The following is a 23,901-nucleotide window of genomic DNA, read 5'->3' on the forward strand; positions in this document are numbered from 1 at the left end:
ACACTATCTTTGTGTATGTTAGCTAGAATTACTGATTGCTTCTGAATCATCAGGGAAAAATCGACTTTACTTTATTATATGGATTAACAATACTCGTATTTTCGTATTTTCTCCTTTTACTTTAACCAATTATAGCCTCACTCTTGCAGTTAAAGTTGGGGCCTGGACTTTCTCATCAAAAAACAAACTTTAACGTAACATGCGGTTTTTTTGTTATTACACTTACTATTATTTTAGATTTAAGCCAGACCTGGCGAAAAAAAAAAAAAAAATAATAATAAAATACACGCACTTATTTTACAATTTACAGTGGGAAATCAGTTCCGCATAAAACTTGAACATAACATGTTCCTCTTTTAATAACTTACAAAGTATTCCAGAATACATAAATATATACATTAATTTGCTTCTAATCGCATTCTTCATGTTTTTTTTTTCCGTTTCCTCCAACAAATTGTAGACTCTCCCCCACCCCGCAGTTGAATTTTGGGGCCCGGAATGTCATGATTATAAAAGAAAAAGAAAATATCGGCAGCTATTTCACATAAAAAATACTAAAAAAAAATCATTCTTGACAAAAAAAAAAAAAAAAAATCAACGGCAAAAATGAAAAAATCACCCGCAACTTTTATACTTTACAGCGAAAATTTATTTTCACATATACCTTTAATGTAGTATGATGTTGTTTTTTTTTAATTATGAAATATTCCAGAAAACATGCATTTATAAATATTAGCAACTAGCAGGGAGACCCACCGTTGTCCGGGATTGGATGAAGATCAATAAATGTTCCACCCTCCTATGCTTTTATTGTCATTGAAATCAGTGAAATCACCAATTTTTTAAACAAATCGATTGATTGCCTGCTCTAGTGAGGGACCCCCCCCACACACACACACAATATACCGGAAGGAAGCTTTACATGCCTCTCCACAGTGACTTAGTCCACAATACATTGTAATCATTGCATCAATACATTGCACAGTAGAGAATCTACTGTTGATTTAATACAATTATTGTAAATAATGGTTTCACTTAAAGTTTAAAATGCAAAACGTAAGTATCATGGTTCAATTGTGTTCTAAAAAAAAAAGAAAACTTTCATTTCGAACGCACCCCTGTCATATAAAAGAATCTACAGTTGATTTTATTGGCTGTGCCTTTATGCTTGTGCAGTAATAAAACTTCTCAAATGCCCTTGTGATATTAGGTTGTATAGAAAGTGTTAACTTTGCCCAAAATCGGATTTTCTTCTCTAATCGGATTTTTTTGATTGTCGATTTTTTTATACTTGTCAGATGCATTCCGATGCAAAACTTACATAAGAACACTCCCATTCACATCAAGTACCTTCGTGTGAAATTAAAAAAAAAATCGGTCCAGCAATTTACGAGTTCATAAGAAACGAACTCACACACAGACACACAATGTTCCTTTTATATGATAGTAGATTCACTAAACACACACACGCACACACACACACACACACATATAATTAAAAACTTACAATCGAGAATTAGTTTGTGCATACACTTTTAACGTTGTAGTACAAGGATGGGCGCCCCCTTTGTTGGAGTTGGATTTCACTGACTCTGCCCTTGTTAAGAGACAAGTAAATCGAGATAATGGTGTTGTTGTATTGAAATTTTGCTACACAAGCTATTAAACAAAGGTGCTAATTCCAATTGAGTTTGACAAGTGTTTATGGAATCGAAGACATGAAAAACAATTGAAAGTTCAAAAGGCCAATGACACCGTTTTCAACATGCGTATTCTCGTCTCTTTTTGTCTCCTGTTGCTCGAAACCCCTCCCTCTCCTCTTTACTGTTGACTGCAAGAGAGAAAGAGATGCAAAATTCAACAGTTGGTATGGTTTTCTTCATACACGATAGATATGAGCCAACTATCGAGTTCTTATGCTTTTCAAAATGTGAAAATAAATACTATATTTTCATATATAAAATGGTTGTCAGTTTATTATTACAAATTCCAAAATTAGGCCCCAAATAAGTCTAGATAATTAATTCTATGGAGAGAAATAATGAAAGAGAATGTAACTATCAGGAACTGGTCCGTGAAAGAAAAAAACACATAAAAATAAGTACTTAGTACCCACCCGCCTTTTTCTCCAAATAAATCTTCCCTTATATTAAGTTTATTATGAAAAACAAAACAACTGAGGTTTATCATACGCTTTCTTATGCAGGTCAATCAGGAAAACAAAAAGTGTACACTTAAAGTCATCTCTTTCATTTAACTCATTTACTTGGTTCCTTAAAACCTAATTGATCAAATTTCTATCAGGCAACATTCTCCTTCAAGTCACATTTGAATTTCTGGGGAAAATACTGTGAGAAAGAAATCTGATCAAAAGGCATGTCTAAGAACCGGGCATTGGTTGGAATTTCTGTGTAACTCATATGGAAGCAACCAAAATCTTATTTAACCAAATGTTCTGGTGTCTGAATCGATTAATCTAACTAAAACCAATTGCGAAGAAGTGAGAATTTCAGTTGAAAAGTGAATTACAAGAAAGAGAAAGCTATCTGGAGAAACTGAAGACGATATTGATCAAACGCAAGCAAGGGGTTAAAGGAGATCTATACGAATGTCATGATTGGATTGTTACTCAACAGGAAGTAAGATTTGACTCCATGTTTCATCTGCAAATTTTCTTCGTTTGATTATCGTAGCCAGCAATCATAGGAGTTAAAACAAAAATTATATTGTCTCGGCTGGAAACGTGGATGTTTCTATAGTGCCTTCATAAGTTCTTTATCTTCAGGACATTTTAATGGCAGTTTCTGAGAAGGAAAATAGTATAAGCTTAACAGTGATGACCAAATCATAGGACATTGAATGGCTGAGACATATCCAATGACAAGTGCAAGAAGCAGTGTTTGCGGCTGGTTTTTATTATTACAATTTCTAGTGCCACCACAGAGAGAAGCTTCTCAAACTAAAGCTTAAGAGGACTTCATTTTCCAAGAGGACGGCCTGATGCGTATTTTTTATATAACAATGCTGTAATCAATTGGGACGCAGACTTGTTGATTTTTTTTCTGCAGATGAGATGTTTTAAGAAAGAAACTTTTTTAATGTAAGTTTTGTCAGATTTTTGAGAGAGAGAGAGAGAGAGAGAGAGAGAGAGAGAGAGAGAGAGAGAGAGAGAGAGAGAGAGAAAGAGAGAGAGAGAGAGAGAGTGTGTGTGTTCTTTGCTGTGATTGAAGATAGACGAGTTATTGCAGGTGTTGGAGCTCAAACAATCACCTATCTTCAACAAAACGATACCATAAAGAAATCCTAGCAAATCTCAGTGTGAAAGAGGCTGTAGGGACAAGAGAGCATCGGCCACCAAATTATGAGATCGATTTTGGACTGTATGTAACAGAATGGAACTGCTTTCCTTAATGTATCACAAGTTTCAAATGTCAGATGGATATATATATATATATATAAGAAAAGAAAATAAGGCACACAAGCAAACAAAGTTAAACTGAGTGAATTCGGTTTGTGAAAATGCGAAATAAAAAAAATATAAAAGTTGATCAAAATGAAATGTTGGACATGCGCAGTGTGAAGAAAGTTTGTGAATCGCAAAAGGCACAAAATGTTGAAAAGTGAACGTTGGTAGAAATACTCTAATTGGCAACAAAACGTGAGTGTTTCACTTCTCAGGTGCTGAGCAAGCAAGACAGAGCTGAAAGTGCATATAAAAAAATGGTGAAAACATTCAGTCGAAGTGCTGAAGATCGTTGCTTTCTGCCTTTATTTTTGAAGATGGAATTTCATTCAGAAAATAACCAGATTGCTTAAACAAATAAATACTTTTCCATGGTGATAGCAACACACACACACACACACACACACACACACACACACACACACACACAAAATGAACTATACACAATTCCACCATTTTTCTTCGATTTATACTTCTTTCTGCAACTTTCTCTGATGCTTCATTCCATTTTTATAGATCGGCATTTTAAAAGGACTATTCGACTATTTTAATGATTAGTTAAAAAGTAAATCCATGTATTGATTGTTAATAAAATTGTTAGTATTAATTAATAATACGACTCGAATGATTAGTTATCGATATTATCAACGTATTTAATTTTAATTCTATTCAACTTGAAATATTAGCAAATCTATTAATTTTTATCAATAATTATTTTAATGTAATTAAAATAAATTGGCAATTTTGAATATTAGAAAATATTATTTTAATGGAAAGTATGCAGTAACAAATAAACAGCCAGTTTTCATTTAAATAAAACTACATTTTTACCAGTGTTATCAACTAACTCATTTGATGTAAGACTAACAGAAAGTGTGTTTAAAAACATATATATATAATGCTATGTTTTACTTAAATAATTTGATACTTGCCAATTTCTTCAACTAACCACCACTATCATTATGGTAGATAATTGGGGTAGATAAAAATCTCAACCTCAAATTTACAAGTGAAAAGAATCTTAACTTCAAATTTACAAGGGAAAGGAAAATGAAAAGAATCTCAGCTAAAATTTAAAAGCGAAGAAAAAAGGTCAACAATCTTAACTTTAAATTAAAAAGTAAAAAGGCGAGAACCTCAACCTTAAATTAAAAAACGAAACAAAATAACGAAAATCTCAATTTTACAAACGATAGAAAAAAAAAGAAAAAAAAAAAAAGAATCTCAATTTAAAATTTTAACGGGAAAAATAGTGAAAAATACCAACCTCAAATTTGAAAACGAAAGAAAAAAAAAAAAAAGATGAGAACTTCAACCTCAAATTTTAAAAGGGAAAAAAATGGTCAAGAATTAAATTAAAAAAAAATGGTCAAGAATTAAATTTTTTTAAATAAAGAAACAAGAATCTGAACCTCAAATTTAAAGGCAAAAAAACAAAACAAAACAATAACAAGCAAAACAAAAGACATAAATCGCAATCTCAAATTTAAAAGCAAAAAGTATCTTAACATAAAATTTGTAAGCAAAAGAAAACAGAAAGATAAGAATATCAGCCATATTTAAAAGAGAAAAACAAAAGAATGAAAAGAAGCTAAACCTCAGATCGAGGCTTGTCATTATGACTTATTACACACTCGTTGTATCATTCAGATATGGTTTCTCTCTAAGCAACACATATCTTCAACACTCATTGACTGGTTTCATTTTTTATGCATCATTACACTGCATGATTTTCCCTTTGTTGACAGCAATAACGCTCTGCTGATTAGTAATGTCAGAAGTTTCCTGAACTTACTCCACCCACTCATCACTCTTGCAACAACATCAATATTAGTTCCTCTCTCTGCCTGAATGCTATCACTAATATAACAAAACTTCTCGACAATCTCGTAATCCAAATATTCGTTTAAACTGTTATACTATGTCTGCACAACATCATTTTATTTAAATATACACAAACGTATTTAACTGTACATACATCGAGAGAACTTGAATTCCTACTGGAGAAAACTTGAATGCCTACTATCTTCGAGTATCTAACGTCTCTCTGTACAGGCATTTGCCGGAACAACCTTGCATGAACATACTTTTCCCTATGAGTAAAGCCTGACTAAATATTCAAAATCACACAGTATTCGCTGCTCAAATAAGATCTCTTCGGTATGGTTACCCAACACTGGCTAAATGATGTTACCTCAAGTAACAGCACCAATCTTGATACTCCACCAGACAAGACAAATTCTCGTCCTGGACTCCAATAAGACTAAGAGACTGATCGATCGATTGATGCCTAGGTCCAGTCTCAAGAAACAATGGACACTCTCTGTAAGGATAGCTGCACCTGTAATTGTGAGGCAAGGGTTGGACAATCTCCAACCACACCTCTCCTGAATCAGTACTGCTGAGTCTAATGGTAAGGAGAAGTGCTAGACAACTGGAAACGATGCTAAGATAAGTGAAGAGTCATACAACACCTGAAATTTCCAAATGGTCACCCATTTTAATACTGACCAGGCTCAACGTTGCTTAACTTTGGTGATTTAACAGGAAGTGGTGTGTCAATGTGAATCATGCCGCATATACCAAGCTTACCAAGAGACCACAAACAAAAGACAACAAACTCTACCGCAAATTTTAAAGGGAAAGTAGTCAAGAATCTCAACCTCAAATTTAAAAGCGAAAAAGAAAAGAAAAATCGAATTTATAAATTAAAAATAAAGAAACAAGAATTTGAACTTCAAGTTTAAAGGTGAAAAAAAAACAAAAAACAAAAAACAAAAAACAGAAATCGCAACCATCAAATTTCAAAGTCAGAATTTAAGCAAGAAAATAATCCTAACCTCAAACTTAAAAGCAAAAAGTATCTTACCCTCAAATTTGCAAGCGAAAGAAAACAAAGATAAGACTCTCAGTCATATTTTTTTCTTTGTTCATTTATTTTCCATCTGATGATGGTTCGACGACGAATCAAAATCATTAATGGTACATATGTAACGTTACACACGTTTACACACAGGACCCACATGTTGTATGCAATCTATGTTGCAAGGAACATAGGACAAGTAATAACTCGATTCTTTTTTATTGTAACAATGATATTTCCTCATTCTCCCGCGTGATTTCTCGTTACAGCTGTAACGTCTTCTTTCAAGCGATCGTCTTCTCTAACATGCTCTCTTTTCTTTTTATGGTCTTTTTTTTACATAGACGTCATTTCACATATATTTGCGTTCACGCTTTGTCATGGAACATGCATCAATATTTTTGATTTTAACACCAATAAAATTATTCGTAAAATTGAAAAAATGAAAAAAAAAAAAAAAAAAAAAAAAAATGAAAAAAAACAAAAAAACAAAAAAAACAAACAAACGAATGTTTCATATATTATAACTAAGGCTATGACAACAGCATATTCAATTCATTGACTTTCGAGTATATATCTTACACAGAGTTAATCAATCGAAAGCGTATAAGATATCAATGGATACACACTCGAGAGTCAAAACAATGAAAAGAATATGCTGTTGTCCTAGCCCTAATTATAACATTATTAGAAATTATCTATAATATGATAGCGTGTGTGTTATTTTCTGTGTCACGTTTTCATCCGGGTCGTTTAATTGTTATGTACTTCCATTTCTTGTCATAAATAATTTAACCAAGAATTCTTAATAAGTTTTGGTTTCGACTTCGATTATAACTGATGACACTCCAGTAATCTATCTTTTTTTATTAATACTTTTATCAAGAATTCTTCATAAATTTTGGTTTCGGTTTCGATTATGACTGAAGGAACTCAAGTTTTATATATGTATATATATATATATATATATATATATATGTGTGTGTGTGTGTGTGGTTGTATATATATATATATATATATATATATATATATATATATATATATTATATACACATACACACACACACACACACACACACACATGTATTTTTTTTTATAAGTTTTTATTTCAGTTTCGATTCCAGCTTATTCACACAAGTTATATGGATATATTTTTTTATTTTTTAAATCGCAACTTTATAATATATAAAAATCGATAGAACATTAACTTTATAATAATATATACGAAATCTGCAAGAATTAAAATATATCTACGCGTACTTCATGACCAGGTTTTGCTGGGCGTTCGTGGTAGCTTAGATAAATACTTTTGCAGTTTTAACAAAAAAGCTACAATAATATCAGTGTCTCCATTTACACTGAACATCTACAGAATGCCAACATCAATATATTACATATGAATGAATCTCCTGTGGAATTTCCACAGGTCCAGCTAGTCTATATATTAATACGATAGAGTGTGTGTTATTTATTTATTTTCTGTATTAGGCTTACATCCGAGTCATTTAATTGTTATGGACTTCCATTTCTTGTTATAAATAATTTAACCAAGAATTTTTCATAAGTTTTGTTTTCAATTATAGCGGATGACACTCAAATCATTTTTTTTAAATATAAATAGGAGAAGGAGAGAGAGAGAGAACCGAGAGTAGTGTAGGTGCAACAATGGACAAATGTATATTTAAAAGAGTGAGGCTACGAATTTTTTAAATTTATTTTATTATTAAAAAAATTTGCTGCCTCAAAATTTCTGTTTACATTTTTCGTATGTGATGTTTAAATGTGATGCCTGATGTTTCAGGCAACGTTCACCATCTTCAGCTATTTACTAATTTAAAAATAACTAAGTTTATTCTTTTATTGATATATATATATATATATATATATATATATATATATATATATATATATATATATAATTCAATGAAGAAAATTGAGACTGTTCATCTGATTAGCCAATGCATACTAAGAAAACATCCTAATTATAAAAATCTATTTATTTGTGTGAAATATCTTTGTTTAGTTTCATCTATATAAATAAAACAGTAGATTTATGCATGTGTGTGTGTGTGAAAATATTTAACTGATAAACTCTTAAACTACTGGTCACATAACACTGAAATTAACAGGAAATAGTAATCACACACCACGGATGGTTTATAACGAGTAAAATCTTTGTTTAGATGGATGCATAATGCATTCAGAAATATGCCGGAATTTTAGAAAGCAAAATGTTCATTTTAACTTGCCAAGATATTTCTATTACTTTTGCGCATACGCAAATTCATTAATAGTTGAAAGTGGTTTAATTTCAATTCTTCTCCACCTATCTACCGATAGTTCAAATGGTAGAAAACACATATGAAGTGCTAAATGTTTTGGTTTCGATTCTAGCTGATGGCACCCAACTCACTATTTTTTTTAACTTTTGAAATCAGTGCTATATATTAAGTACAATATAATATTTAATAGAGAATTTGCTCTGTAACAATAAATACGAAATCGGCATGAATTAAAATATATGTAAGCATATTTTATGACCAGGCAAGGCTCAGTGATCCTCAGCTAGTCATTATATAAAAAAACAAAAAAAACAAATAAACGAAATGACTACAGTTGAGGGTAACCCAAAGACTTTTTCATCGATTATTATACCGAGAGGTAGTGAAAGGCCCAGTTTCTTGCTCCATTTACCCATGACCCTCAACTTATAATGCTGATTATTTAGCAAGGAGGCACCAAATATCATTTGAGTTTTTGGTATGACTCTACTGAGGATTGAACCATGGTCTCCAGACTCATTAGTGAGCACTATAACCATTATGCTAACTGTGCCAGTTTCATTAAGTCATATCTACCTACACTAATGCAAGTATCAACCAAAAAAGCAGTATATCTCTCTGTAATTTGACTTTTTTTTTAAGGAAGATAATTACAGAGAAACTTCAAATGGTACTGATGTTGTAGAGAATCGATATTATATTTCGATCGTACCCAAAAAGCCAAGAAGCCATAAAAATAATGTTTTTTGTGATTGAGGCATTTTTATATCAATTTTATTCATGCCAATAATAGTATGAGGTCTGCATACGCGCTTGACACTTATAAGAAGGAAACGCGTTTTACTTTTAATTTATTCAATAATATTTGAATAATAAACTATCTGGGTACGGACGGTTTATATAAAATGAAGAAAAGTGTTTGTTAACTGATTACTTTTGGTTTATTTCTTACAAACCTCAAATTTCATTGAAATGATACACGGATTCGTTTCTTTGAAAGACCCCCACCCCCTCCGCACTCGTGTATCTTTTCTTTTACTTCCAGCATTGATGAAATTTTAAATCATATTAAATTAAACAGTTGAGCAAATTTCACTCATGAAAGTGTCTCCTCCTCCTCCTCCTCCTCCTCCTCCTCCTCTTTAATGATAGAATATGTAACTCTGGAGTTAAGCTAAGTATGTAATTTCAGCTGTGTGATTTTTTTTTTATTACATTTTCACCCCAAACAAGGCACGTTGCCACTTTGATGTAAGAGGCTACTATCAGGGACATAAGTTGCAGGGGTACTATGTAGGGAGTTTAGCAGCAAGATGTTTGTTCACATTACACTTGAACTTCTGCATGTCAGTACAGTTGGGGAAGCAGGAAACCGGAAGAGAATTCCAAAGTCCTGCAGTTCTGGGGAAGAAGCTATTAGAGTAAAAGGCTTTCTTACATCTAGGAATCTCTACTGTATAGGGGTGGGACTTCGCTGCTTATCGGGTTTGTCGGGGGTATTTTTGTTGAGGGAGTACAAGGGCTTGTAGTTCGTCAGAGCATCTACCATTAAAATACTTGTAAAACATGCAGAGGGATGCAACATTTCGTCGGTGGGACAGAGGCTGAAGTTTAGATGACAGTTCGGGACCTATTAGGTTAGCAACTCTCTTTTGAACCCTGTCCAGGAGCGAGAGACTAGTAGCAGATGCACCAGCCCAAATGTGACAGCAGTACTCCATACACGGGCGAATGGTGGCTTTGTAGAGGTACAGGATACTTTCAGGCGCAAGTAACTTTCTAGCACGATAGAGAGAGCCCACTTTCTTTGCAGCAGCCTTAGCAATAATATTGATGTATCTTAATATCTTAAGACATCATTACTTTATTTTATTGCATTGCTCAAACTGCATTTCTCATCTTGTTCATTATTTTTGAAACATTTTAGCTGATGTAAGCTTCAACCTTCTCCAGGTGCATCTTTTCAGACTTGGGAACCTTCTAGTCAAACTTTTGAATCTTTGTTGAATTACAGAAGATGAATGGAATAATCCATTAAGAATGGATTGTGATCATTCCATCAGCCATGACTGGCGAGAAATGTTAATTTATATGATTTTTAGTTATCGCATTTGGTAAAGATTAACCTTCAACCAATAAAGGACTGTAACTTAGAACTTACCGTATATACTTGTGTAAAAGTCGAATTTATGGGTAACGATTTTAAGGTTATTTTTTGGGCGTCGACTTATACATAGGTAATGTTTTTGGAAATGTTGTTAAAGAGCAATTCGGTGCTCGATCATAACATAGAAAATGCCATTTTGTTTGTGCACTCGGCATATACCGATAATCCTAGTAATTAATATCCTAGTAATTAATTGTACTCCTTCCAAACTCCACTGCAGCGTGTTTGCCAGCATGTAATCACATGCATAGTTTTTCAGTGAGAGGCTTAGTAATAATTGGTATAGCTTAATAATAATTGGTATAGCTTAATAATAATTGGTATAGCTCGTGCAATGTTCACTCTCATGCATTTAGTAATGATAAGACAGTTTTTTTGTAGGTTAGGAAATGTAGTGTTTACAATATATCATTCGCTCCTACATTGTTCAACAAGTTTTAACAATGTAATGACAACTATTTAATGATACCATTTAATGGCACTTAACACGTGTTCACATTATTACGGTATATTACGGCTCGTGCAATGAATGCGTTTACATTATTATGATAAATGACATAAATTATGTTAATTTTATTTTTATTTCGGACTATTAGTCTCATCTTTATTAGTTGTTGTTTTTTTTTATTTAAATCTTTTTATTGGTTCACAACGTTTCGGCCAACTTCCTCTGGCCTTCGTCAATTAAGGAATAATATATATATATATATATAACAATCGGTACGGACCCGACATAAATTATGTTTAAAAACAGTAACTGTGCTTTGAATCTACAGCATATCATTGTTCAGATTGTCTGATTTGCATTCATTGCATATAAGTGTGCAGTGGGTTCGTTCTATATATGAAAATCGAATAGACCACACTTGTATAAATGCACATATTATTGCTCGTGGATGCTGAGAAACAATTTATAATATTTCTTTTAAAAAATCCATAAAAAGGAAATTATCTGTGCAAGAAAGAGCCATGAGATGGACCATTTTACTTGTCTAGAATATACAATCGACTTATACACAGGTAATACCTAAAATGACACAATTTTTGGTCTTAAAATGCGCATCAACTTATACACAAGATCGACTTATACACAAGTATATATGGTACTCTTCACTTAAGCTTTTAACCGTATGTCCAATTGTGAAGTTAATTCTAGTACGAGTTTTGAGAAGCTTAAACCTAGTTTTGAGTAGTAAAACTGATTAAAAAAGCTTGCCCTATGTTTGAATACACTTTATGTAACATTTCAAATGTTTAGACAAAAAATTAGCTGAGTAATTTTGTAGAGACCACAGAAGTCAATTTTTTTTTAACTTTGACCCCAATTTTGACCCCTTAACATTTGTTTTGGACTCAAATCAAATTAAAAAGTTTGGTCCATGTCCAAGTAACCTACATCTAAAATTTCAGGTGTTTAGACTCAAAATTGGCTGAGGAGTTTGGTAACGTTTTCAAAGGTCAAATCGTTGAATTTTGATCCCTTGGCAGACACATTTCTGGCTGCAAATCAATTAAAAAGATTTTTCCAAATCTCAATACCCCTTATGTCAAATTTCGAGTCTGTAGAGTAGTTTGGTAAGGAAATGTACACACACACACACACACACACACACACACACACACACAAATTTGACTTTTATAGATATATAAATTGTTTGCTTATAGCATTTGTTTCAACATATCTGGTAGAATGCAAATAGGCCTCCAAGCTTACATCTTTGGATTCTATTTAAATGTTCTGTCAACTAAAGGAATTTGTTTTTCTCATTAAATATTAATTTATTTTGCTATTATGTTCAATGTCACATTAATTTTATCAATACTCTTCTGTTGAATATTAGTTTAAAAGAAGATCTTCTCAGAAGACGGACCTGGCATATCTGATTGTGTAATTCACATTAATTTTCTCATCTTGATACGATTTGGATAAATTGGACTGCTGTTCTCATCTTGAGTGTTATTTGCACAACGTTTCGGTCGATGTAGCCTTCAAGCTGCTTCATGATTTTCTCTGCAGAAGGCTTGACTTGCACCAAGATAAATCATGACTAAAAACCATACAAAGGTAAGACATGTTGGTCAATAAAAGTAGGGTTAGAAGAACATAAAAAGGATGTAATACGTGGGGATATTGAAAAGTCGTGTATGGCTGACCATATATGGAGAAAAAAATAAAACCATCTATCCTTATGGGACAAAGTGAAAATTATACACAGAAGAACTGGAGAATAAGACGACTCAAAGAAGCAGTTCATGTGCTGGGTGACGATGACCTACTAAGCAGCCATAGTATAGAATTTAACACAATATGAGGAACAATAATGATAAATATATATCTGAGGTTACATCGATCAAAACGTTGTACGAATATGATACGAAGTCTGAATATGAAAACAGTGGTCTGAATAATCAAAATAATATGAATTATCAAATCCTCATCTAAAAAATTCAGAAACATAATATTTTCTCATCTTCTTTTTTTCACAGCATTTTAGCGGATGTAAGCTTCAACCTTCTTTAGGTGTATCTTTTTCAGATTTGAGAAACTTCTAGTCAAACTTTGAATATTTGTCAAAATTCAGAACATGGATGGAATTGAAGTTATTGGGCAAAGATGGTTCTCATTCGTTAATCAGGTAAAAGTGTTAATCTATGTGCTTTTTAGTTATCGCCTTTAGTAACGATTGAACCTTCAACCACGAAAAGACTATCACTCAGAAGCCATTATAAACTGAAGCCTTACCATTAAGCCATATATCTACGTGGACAATTCTAGTATGAGTATTAAGAACCTCAAACCTAATCTTGCTGCTTATTACTATGGAATTATTATTTTTTACTCATTAGCATCTGTTGCAATATATCTGGTAGCATGTAAATAGACCCCAAACTTACATTTTTGGGAGTCTATTTAAATATATAATCCTATCTTTCCTCCTTTTCTGATGAGAAGCATTTAGCTTCGAAATGCTATGTCTTAAAGAGGCTCTCCTTGCTGTTTTAATCTTTTTTCTTATAGATCTAAGGATATAATAAAGTTTTTGTTGTGAATCAAAAGATTATCATGGTTATGTTTAGTGAAACATCTTTGCAGTAGGAAACAGTAAAAATAATATATGCAGTAAATTGCATTCGTCTCTTATTCCAAACTTCAATAATAATCGTTAGTGTTGCATACTAGTTTCTACTCTAATCTTGTGACTTGATTACGTATGTGGTATCCATGCTTTAGTCACGCGAATTAATCAAGTTACATATCACGATATCAAATTTTCTTTAAAAGAAGAAATGTTTAATTTTCTTTCCTCATTTCGGTGGATAGTGAGTTTGGATTTTTTTATATTGTCCCATTAAAAATGAAATTTTATCAACTTTTAAATGAAGCTAATGTATGTAAGGCAGTACGTTGATAAAGTTTATTTGTAGTATGGAAGGCAGTAAATTGCTAAAGTTCATTTGCAGTATATAAGGCAGTAAATTGCTAAAGTTTATTTGCAGTATATAAGGCAGAAAATTGCTAAAGTTCATTTGCAGTATATAAGGCAGTAAATTGCTAAAGTTTATTTGCAGTATGGAAGGCAGTAAATTGCTAAAGTTTATTTGCAGTATGGAAAGCTGTAAGTTGCTAAAGTTTTCCCTAAAAAGAAGAATCAAGCAGGCTTTGGCATCATCGAGATGATGAAAAAAACAAGAAACATGTGATACATAGAAACAGCACAACTTTATTGGAAGTGAAAAAAGAACAAGGGGGTAGAGGGGGTGTAAATACATGTCTGCCTGGTCAAAAGAGAAGAAAAACAAAGAATAAAAAACAACAATAAATAACAGAAAACAAGTTTTTGCTGCAGCTATTTATATGGCCACCACAGCTCCTAATTCCATTGGATGTTAACAATAATAACCGATTACCATCACTGTACCATTGGTTGAGAACAGACGGACACCATTATCTCATAACCAGTGGTTATGGCAATGGTGGCAGTGATAGTGGTGGGGGAGTTCGGGTGACAACTACACAAACATGCTGATTAGTAGTATCATTGCGGTAGTTCTGTTGGATGTCGTGGGGAATAATTAGATAAAAAAAGTCCATGAAAGTGAGGGGTACGGACTGACAGAACACCGATGTATTTCGTTCTGTAAAACGGGTCATTTCCAGATTGTGAATATTACCTATACTTGGCTGAATCATCATTTTTCTACAAAAAGCAAGAAAAATAATAAATAAAATAACATTTTGCTTTATAGGTGGGGTATAAAAAATGTATATAACAAATGATAAAGATTTATAAACACTCCAAAAACGGTTTTATTTGCAGACTATAGCAAGAATGACACAACTTATAATAACGTGTAGGACTGTAAATAAAAAAAAATATTAAAAAAGTAAAGATCAGTTATGCTAAGGTGAAAAAGAGCTACATTTCATATAAGTACTGAATTAAAATATATTGTGGTATTCAATAATTAAATAACAGGAGATATCAATATCAGATCAATAGTGATCGATGGTAATGATAACGAAGATATTATTCTGTCATGTCACTAGAAATGACATTTTTAATAAACGAATTCATTGAAACAAACAAACAAATAAATAAATGAATGAAATAGAAATTGGTTTAAAAATAATTTTCATTCCAGATCTTGAAATGTGCTATTTTCTTCAAAATCATTTAACTCTGAAATTCTATTTAATGCTTGTATAGAAAAGCCTTAGTTAAAAAATTGAATTTTATTATATAAATATATAAAGGAAGTCTCGAAATAAAGACGAAACATTGATGAACACATAATACGGTTTGTTTCTTTTTATTTCTCTCTCTATATGTGTGTATGTGTGTTGAAAATTCGACATTTGTGTAAACTTTTATAAAATTTATTTGGAGTTGATAAAGGCTTCTTTTGACTCAAAATAATTGTTTGGAAATATGAGAGATTGTTACCCATAAATAAGCTAGCATAAACTAAAATGTAATCAGATATATCTGAACATCTAGATTAAAACTAGGTCAGTTTCTAACGATGAAAAGAAGGCGCTTTCCTCCACAAACACACAAAGAAGTGAATTAGAGGTCAAGTGAACCTCTTCCTGACAAACGCGAAACTATTAGCTTCAATAAATGGGTGTATCAATAACAAATAATCCAATTGGCTAATTAGCAAACTCAGTATCATGGGAATATATAAAAACACTAACATCGATTCAATGCAATAGCCTGATTAATACTCTTGAGGATAAAACCTTACACTTTGTGTAGCTTAATTGCTACATATATTTTTCAAATTTTTATATAAGTTGTATGTAAATACGAAACAGATTTTTTTTTTCATTTCATTCAGAGCTTATCAGTCTTAATGCAATGACTAGCATTCTTCGTTTAATTTTATAAACAACTTATTGCTGCCACTACCTATTAAAGCTCTTAGTTTATTGTCTATTTATAAACTATCATCTCTCCCTCTCTGTTTGCTCCTATTAACTTTTCTGATCTTCACAAGTGCTCAGACGTTGTATTAGTATTTTTGCTCGTTTCTCTAAGTAGTTTACGTTTAAAAAATTTTGTTTTAATTTATGTAGGATGCTACTCCAAAGTGAAATGTATTCTGAATGATTCATAGCCATTTTGCTTCTTTGTTTTATCAGATCTTTAAACTCTAACATATCTACTTTTTTCTTAGACAATCTACAATGATTAGATAAAAATCTATACACTTGTACAAATTTTAAGATTTTACCATTTAACTTTTGCAGGATTTTCATTATCTTTCAGTTCTTTGAAATAATTCGATATTAATGTGCTATATTAATATTTTAGTTATTAATTTAACTTTTCTGATTATAAAATCTTTATTTTAATCTAAGCTATTTTCCCCTATGTAGTACTTATTTCTTAGATTTTTAGCAGTGTAAATTATTGTAGATTATGCTTTCTATGAAACAATTATTTTGCAAAGAGCGATTTTCACTTCTTTTACAATTGAAAATTTTGCCATATTTTACTTAGAACCATCACTATTTCTTTTGTTTTTATTGTCATAAGTTCTTATATAAGTCATTACTAATGATTGCTTGCTGAAAACAGGTAGTGCGCATTTAAGTTCAAATGACAGTGGGTCTTCCTAGGTTTCCAGTATTCTCTGCTTCTTTTGATAACTGTTGTAAATAACTTTATATTCTCACAGCAGTTGTTTACCATTAATATTTCACTGGTCGTTGGCTTTCTCTGGAATTTAAGTGACAACAAGCTTCCCAAAGATTCCAGCATTCTCTCTGTTATTCCAGTAAAAGTCTGAATAATGCTCTCCTTCAGTATTTTTTGTGTTCTTTCATTAAACCAATGTACCGTTTTTTATTTATTTAAATTTTTTTTAATTACAGCAAAAACAGAATCACTATTTATTAAGCTGCATTACATATGTCACTTAATCTGTTGAATACTTTTTCATTAGTTGAGTTCTTCCTATATGCCTCCTCACGAGGGCAGAGTTAGACACAAAGTCGGTTTTTAATGTAAGGAAAATCCAGCTTCCCAAAAAAGGGGCACTCTGAATAGGAACAAAAATAAAAATGATCTGTCTAAAAGGATTTCTCCTCCACTGATCGAGGTCAGAAAAGGCGATGCAGCATCAGACCAGATACTACACTTGTCTACACTTAACAGAACCGGAATATGAATCATAATGAATTGGAAGGATCGTTGGATTTTTGGTCTATGTATATTGGATTGACGCTTTTTTTCATGTATGGTTCATTTATATTTTTACCTAAACTTAAGATAATATATGATGTTTAATGATTTTATATTTGCCACTATTTCTGATTTTGGGCTTACTTTTTCATCAATAAATATGCGTTTACTTGTCTAGTGAATAAACTTCATGTCCACTAAAATCAACTTTTTTTTTCTTATTTTTTCAGATTTAGAATCCAGACAGAACTTTAAGTTGTTTCATTAATTGCTTGAATAGTCTAATTTGAAATTAACTGAAACCAAAGATTTTTTGTTTTTATTTCCGTTTTTTTGGTTTACAAATATTTGTACATTATATATATATATATATATATATATATATATATATTGTACGAGTATGTAAATACAATTTGGAATTAAATTCAGCAAATCAAAAATTTACGACAAATTTATTATTTGACAAAAATTCAAAGATTTAAAGATTTGTTTTCCTTATTCCATGGAGTTTCAATACATGGCTCATATCACCAGAGGAAATAATCTATAATTATGACTAAATAACTAAACTTTCTTTTTATCAGCACTGATAATGGATATATAAATTCATTATATAAGTTAGTATTCATTACATTTTTGAGATTTGTGTAGCTGAGGACTAATACAAAAGAGAAAGAAGAACATTAAAATAAAATATATCATTTTCTTCAATTTTGGAAGAAATACAACCCACACATTTACCTGTCAATTCTAGTAGAGACTAAGATCTTATAATTAAAAATTAATTAATTTTGATACATTTGAAATATTTGGAAATTTAATTGTGTATGTTTTATATTTTATTATGATACCATAACTATTAAAGCCCAAAAACATAAATTTAATTATGAAGCTTTTCAAATAGTTTATAAAATATCGAATTCAACAATTAAATTTATTTATAAATTAAAAAGAATCTATTTATTGGTCCCATTTAGATTCAAATAATTACGACTGCAATTCATTATTTGATGTGTTTGTAATAAAAAAATATTTAACATTTATCATTCTTCTTTACAATCACACAACTATGAAAAAAAGGCAGCTTAATTTAATAGACCAACAATTTGGGTAGATACTCCAAACACCATTTATAGCAAACTTCATTCTGATTGGCAAATTTTGCATTTATGATGATGAAAAAGGAAAAGTCAGGGTTTTGATTATCTAGAGTTACTTCCCTTTCAATATGTCATTTTTTTTTCAACAGACTATAAAGGGGGGGGGGTAACTTTGATCAGTAATGATTCTCTTTTGAAAGGAAAAAAGTTTACTTTCCTTGAAACAATTTCCTGGAGACAAAATTGATTTTAAGATTTTTTATGACTTCATTTCATTGGCAAGTCAGAATAATTAAGCCAGAATATCATATCTTTTTTCCAGGGGCATGGACTCTTTTTTATAACCTTTCGTATTTTATCACAGTAAAATTATGTGTTGTAGAAAAAAATCATGAAATTGTTTTTCAAAAGAAGTTGATTCGATTTCTGCTTATCTCTCTTGTTTCATGCAAATATTCCAGTTTAACTCAGTTGCATGATGTTTTAAATGAGATCTCGTTAATTACTGCACTGCAATAAGCAAAATTAAGTTGATACACCTGTTCTTATTATATAACTGAAGTTAAGAAACATTGGACCTGGTTAGTACCAGGTGAATCAGTGATTCACTGAATCACTATTTGGTAATATTAGATGCTGTATGTATATTTGACAATTTTGATGGCGACATCTCTTTGCAAAAACCATCATTGTTATATTCCCTGACCTGATATAAATGTGAATGAAGTCTGCTGGTGAATTTAATATTCCCTAGAAACTTTTTTTGAGGAAGCTGGACCAACTGAACCAGAGTGAATGCTACAAGAGAGATATAATAAATGTTTATAAAAAATTGGGCTCAAATTTGACACCTAATTTTATTAGAAGTTATATCTAGTAATTTTGACCTATTGATCCTTGTATTTTTTTTTCAATTTTTCTGGTATAGCTTTAAATACCAGAACTAAGATTATTAAAAAAATTATTTACTTTGGATTAAAAATGGAAAAAAAAAGTGTTGCATTAATAAACTGTCATTAAAAGTTTTAAAATAATTGAAAAAAAAAAAAAAAAAAAAAATAGAAAGTAAAATTTGTCGATTTTGTTTCTGCTTAATTTAAAACAACTTTGACTCAGCTTCTTTTTTTATCAGGTTCCAAGTAAATTGCTTAAATTAATAATTATTTATACCTATTGGGTCACATGTTGAAAATATTTTTACTTTGGAAACTTTTGGCTAAAGGAATTATTTGCTCTTAACAATAATTTATAACAAGATGCTTTTGTTCATATGTTAATCTTTTTTTTGTTTTGTTCAAAAACAACAGTTTTCTTTGCTATTCAATAGAAAGAGTTTGCACTAAGAGACTTTAACGTTAAGACAAAGAATGAACGCAGCACAAAGTTGAAAATGGCAATTTCTTCTCAACGGTTTACTTTTCTTTCATTTTTATTAGATAATACATGTCATAAAGAAATGAGAACTGCTAGAAATATGATTGAAGATTTAGATTTGCTATTTAAAAATTAAAGATACTATTCCACCCACCCTTTCCAAAAAATATTTCGTTGATTAAATGAACATATACAGTTGGAAAATTAAACGAAGCCAATCTGTTTAATTTTCCTGAATAAGAAACATTTTTGGTAAAAATATTTGAGTTATGGAAAATAAAGGCTAATTAGAGTTTCTTCCCTTTCAATACGTCTAACTTTATACAGATTATAATTACTGATCAGTAATTCTCTTGATATGATGGTTAAAGTTGGATATAATGGAAAAAGTTAAAAAAATGTTATAATTATATACATTTAATAAAAAAAGATAATCGAAGCATTAGAGTAGATAAAATAAATATTTACATAATTATTAATTTAATCTATCTCCTAAAAAATAATACTTTGTTTGAAATAATATAATTTTTTATCTTGGTTCTCAAACTAATAATAAAAACTTGTATTCTCCCCTTAATATCCTAATTTTGATAAAATATAAAACTTTGAAACAATTTAACATGTATATACAATAAACTCGAATACATTTTTGATAAAAAGTAGGTTCTAATAAAAAAAAGTACTTAGATACTTTTTTCTTTGTTTAATAATTAACAGGCTAGCAAACTTATATTATATGACTTAATTACTCAAACGTCAATTAGGATGTTAATAGATTATTAACATATAGATTATTTTTTACTAGTTTGTAATATATATATTAGTACTGCCATTACAATTTCAGAAGTCATTTTGTAGCTCTTAAAATAACATGTATATAAAAATGTAACTAAAAAAGATTAAAATATATATATAAAAAAACAAAGAAAATATTTTCACTTAGTAAACAACTAAAATATTGATTCTTACTAAATTGAAAATGATTAATCAGATTTTTTTTTTTACATGTATTTAACATACAAAATGCGCGCGCTTACATGCATATAGATGCAAAACAAAATACTCTCTCCGCAAACACAAACTTAATTCGAAATTATGAATAAAAATCTGTGAAAGTTAATATTGCTAGTGCCGGGGAAAACAATGCTTCAAATTATAAACAAATGAAGAATTTGCTAGGAAAAATAAAATGTAGAGAAAGACAGAGAGAGTGGGGGTATAGGTATAGAAAAGAAGCCATAATATGATTAAAAAACAAAACTGTTTAAACTATTCAAGTATTTTTAAGGTATTTACATTTTTTTTATATCAAATGAATATAGTCTTTAAATTTGGCAGTTGAAAGTGATTATTTAGAATAAAGTAAATGTCTAAATTAACTTTTTAACTTGTATAAAACTGAATATTCATGTCAATATTTGGTTCTTGTTCAGAATTCAACAAATTAAAAAAATAACAAAAATCTTTGTTATACATATCCGTTACAGAGAGAAAATGTCATATCCCCAAAATCTGATAAATTGATCAAGTATTTTTTTTACTAAGGAAATAAAATCGGTAAATATCCAGATACGCTACAACAGAACACCAACCACTCTAATTTGTTTTTTTTATAGGTAATTGAGGTCGCTGACAAACTTGGGGCAAATTTACCGTTTGCATGGTATTAACCCCTGAACCCACGAATTACTTTCCACCATTTTGCAGCTTCCGTTTAAGCTACGTGCGTGCGCTGTAGCATAAACAACGGCTTCATCAAGCAAACTACGCTACACACGTGCGCACTGTAGCATAAACAATGGCTTCAACAAGCAAACTGCCTTCTCACATGGTGTACAAATCTTCCGCAGAAAATTTGAAATTAGATGAAAATGAAATAAAGCAAGAAAAGAAAATCACATCAAGTTGGGGGAGGGGTGTAATTTAATTTTTTTTTTTTTCCAGAACATAGAATTTTCTAATTTTCAAAAATACATTATAGCACTTTTTGGGTGAAAAATTTAAAATTAGCCGAAAAAGAAATAAAACAAGCGAAAGCACTCCAAGTTGAGGAGAGGTAGGGGGTTAATTTAATTGTTTGTTTTTTTTCCTGGAACATAGAATTTTCAAATTTTCAAAAAGTAACGCACCGACATTTACCAATTAGAACACCATTTAACATTTTTCAAAGATTTTACATTTTTCAAAGATGTTAAATGGTGTTCTAATTGGTAAATGTCGGTGCATTACTTACGGAAAAACGGTTAACTAAACTGCAGAAGCACCTAAGCCACATAAGTTCTATAATTGAATCCCCCTCTCACAAAAAAAAAAGAACGAAAAACATAAAAATGTTTGGTGCCTATGTTTTTGTAAACCGCATTAAAAACTACGTGAGACAAAGAAAAAAAAAAAAGGTCCCTCAATTTGTTGTACTTTTCTTTAATTGTAAGTCATTAAAAAATGTCAGTCCGTAATTTTTTGATTGATACGCCATGTGAGAAGGCAATTTGCTAGGTGAAGCAAGCCGTCGTTTATGCTGCAACGCTCGTAGCATAAATAGAAGCTGTAAAATGGTGGAAAGTAGTTCGAGGGTTCAGGGGTTAATACCATGCAAACGGTAAATTTGCCCCAAGTTTGACTATCAGATTCGTTGTCAGCGACCTCAATTACCCAAACGAAAACAAATTAGAGTGGTCAGTGTTCTGTTGTAGCGTATCTGGATATTTACCATCAAATTTTATTTGGAAGCGAAGGTATTACATCTCGTATTGCTTACAACTCAGTTCGAACTACCATGAATAAAATTCAGCATTATAATGGCTACGATTTACTCTTAATCATTAAAAACAAATTCTATGTGAAAAAAACTACTCGATCAATTCATGTAATTTTTGGAATATGACAATTTCATTGCGTGATGGATATGTACATCATGAAGATGTAACTGTATTTTTTTTTTTTTTTAATATGGTTGAATTCTGGACAACAACCCAGTGTTTTTATGTATTGTAGCCATTTTCTTTTCGATAAGTTGTTATTCTTTTTAATGTATTGCAGCCATTTTCTTTTCGATAAGTTGCTATTCTTTAATTTTGACTAGTGTGTTGTTAAACCTTTAAAATATAATCACCGTTTTTGATATTTAAATATTTGTAAAATATTAATGAGCGTTTCAGAATTGTAAAAATAAATATATACACTAAAATTTAATTTTGAAAAAGAAAGTGAAAAAAGTACTTATGTCAACTTTATAGGAACGAATAGATCAACTGTACATGCGTCATTGTATAAACGAGTGTATACTAATTTAATAATCTTGTTTTTTACTTAATAGCCTAGAAAATGAGTATTTTCTTTTTATTATTCTTTAAAATTCTTGGTTATTCTTAAGTTCTGCATGTCTGTTTGCTTCCGTTTTCTGCTTCCCGTTCTGCTTCATGATGAATGTCTTGGAAAAGTCCCTTCTAGGTACATATTTACCAGTTTAAAAATATTCTGTTACTCTGAAAAAGAGCCAAGTTTGTTTGCTTGATATAAAAGTGGTAACAAGGGACTTTTCCTAGGCATTCATCATGAAGTAGAACGGTCAACAGAAAATGGAAATAAACAAAGGCATGCTGAACTTGAAGATAACCAAACTGGCTTTTATTAAAACAAATGTCTGTAAAAGGTTTCGTGAATTTTTTTTTAGTCATAATTCTTTCTATTTTTTTTTTTTTTTTTTAAATCAAATGGCGGTTATAACATTGTAATGTTTGTTAAAATTTCTTTTTAAATTTGATGAAAGTTTAAAGAAATGAATCAAACTATAGATAATTTAAAATAGGAAAGGATTCGTTGGGACAGGATTTGGCAGTATATCAGCATGTTGCATATAGATGTCACCTTCTGAAAATATTTTATGGAAAAAAAAACAAACAAACAAAATGGTGGTAAACATACATTACAAATACATGCACATGGTTTGATATATATGCA

The 23,901-nt window shown here is 30.7% G+C and overlaps 1 protein-coding gene across 14 annotated transcripts in view; it reads right to left on the minus strand.

Moving 5' to 3' along the window:
- LOC145293199 (uncharacterized) overlaps window positions 1-23,901 on the minus strand; it is an 806,145-nt gene that overhangs the window by 82,392 nt on the left and 699,852 nt on the right. The window lies entirely within an intron of this gene.

This window comes from Euprymna scolopes, chromosome 14, assembly GCF_053919585.1.
Source record: "Euprymna scolopes isolate OS-2025 chromosome 14, ASM5391958v1, whole genome shotgun sequence".
Classification (NCBI taxonomy): Eukaryota; Metazoa; Mollusca; class Cephalopoda; order Sepiida; family Sepiolidae; genus Euprymna; species Euprymna scolopes.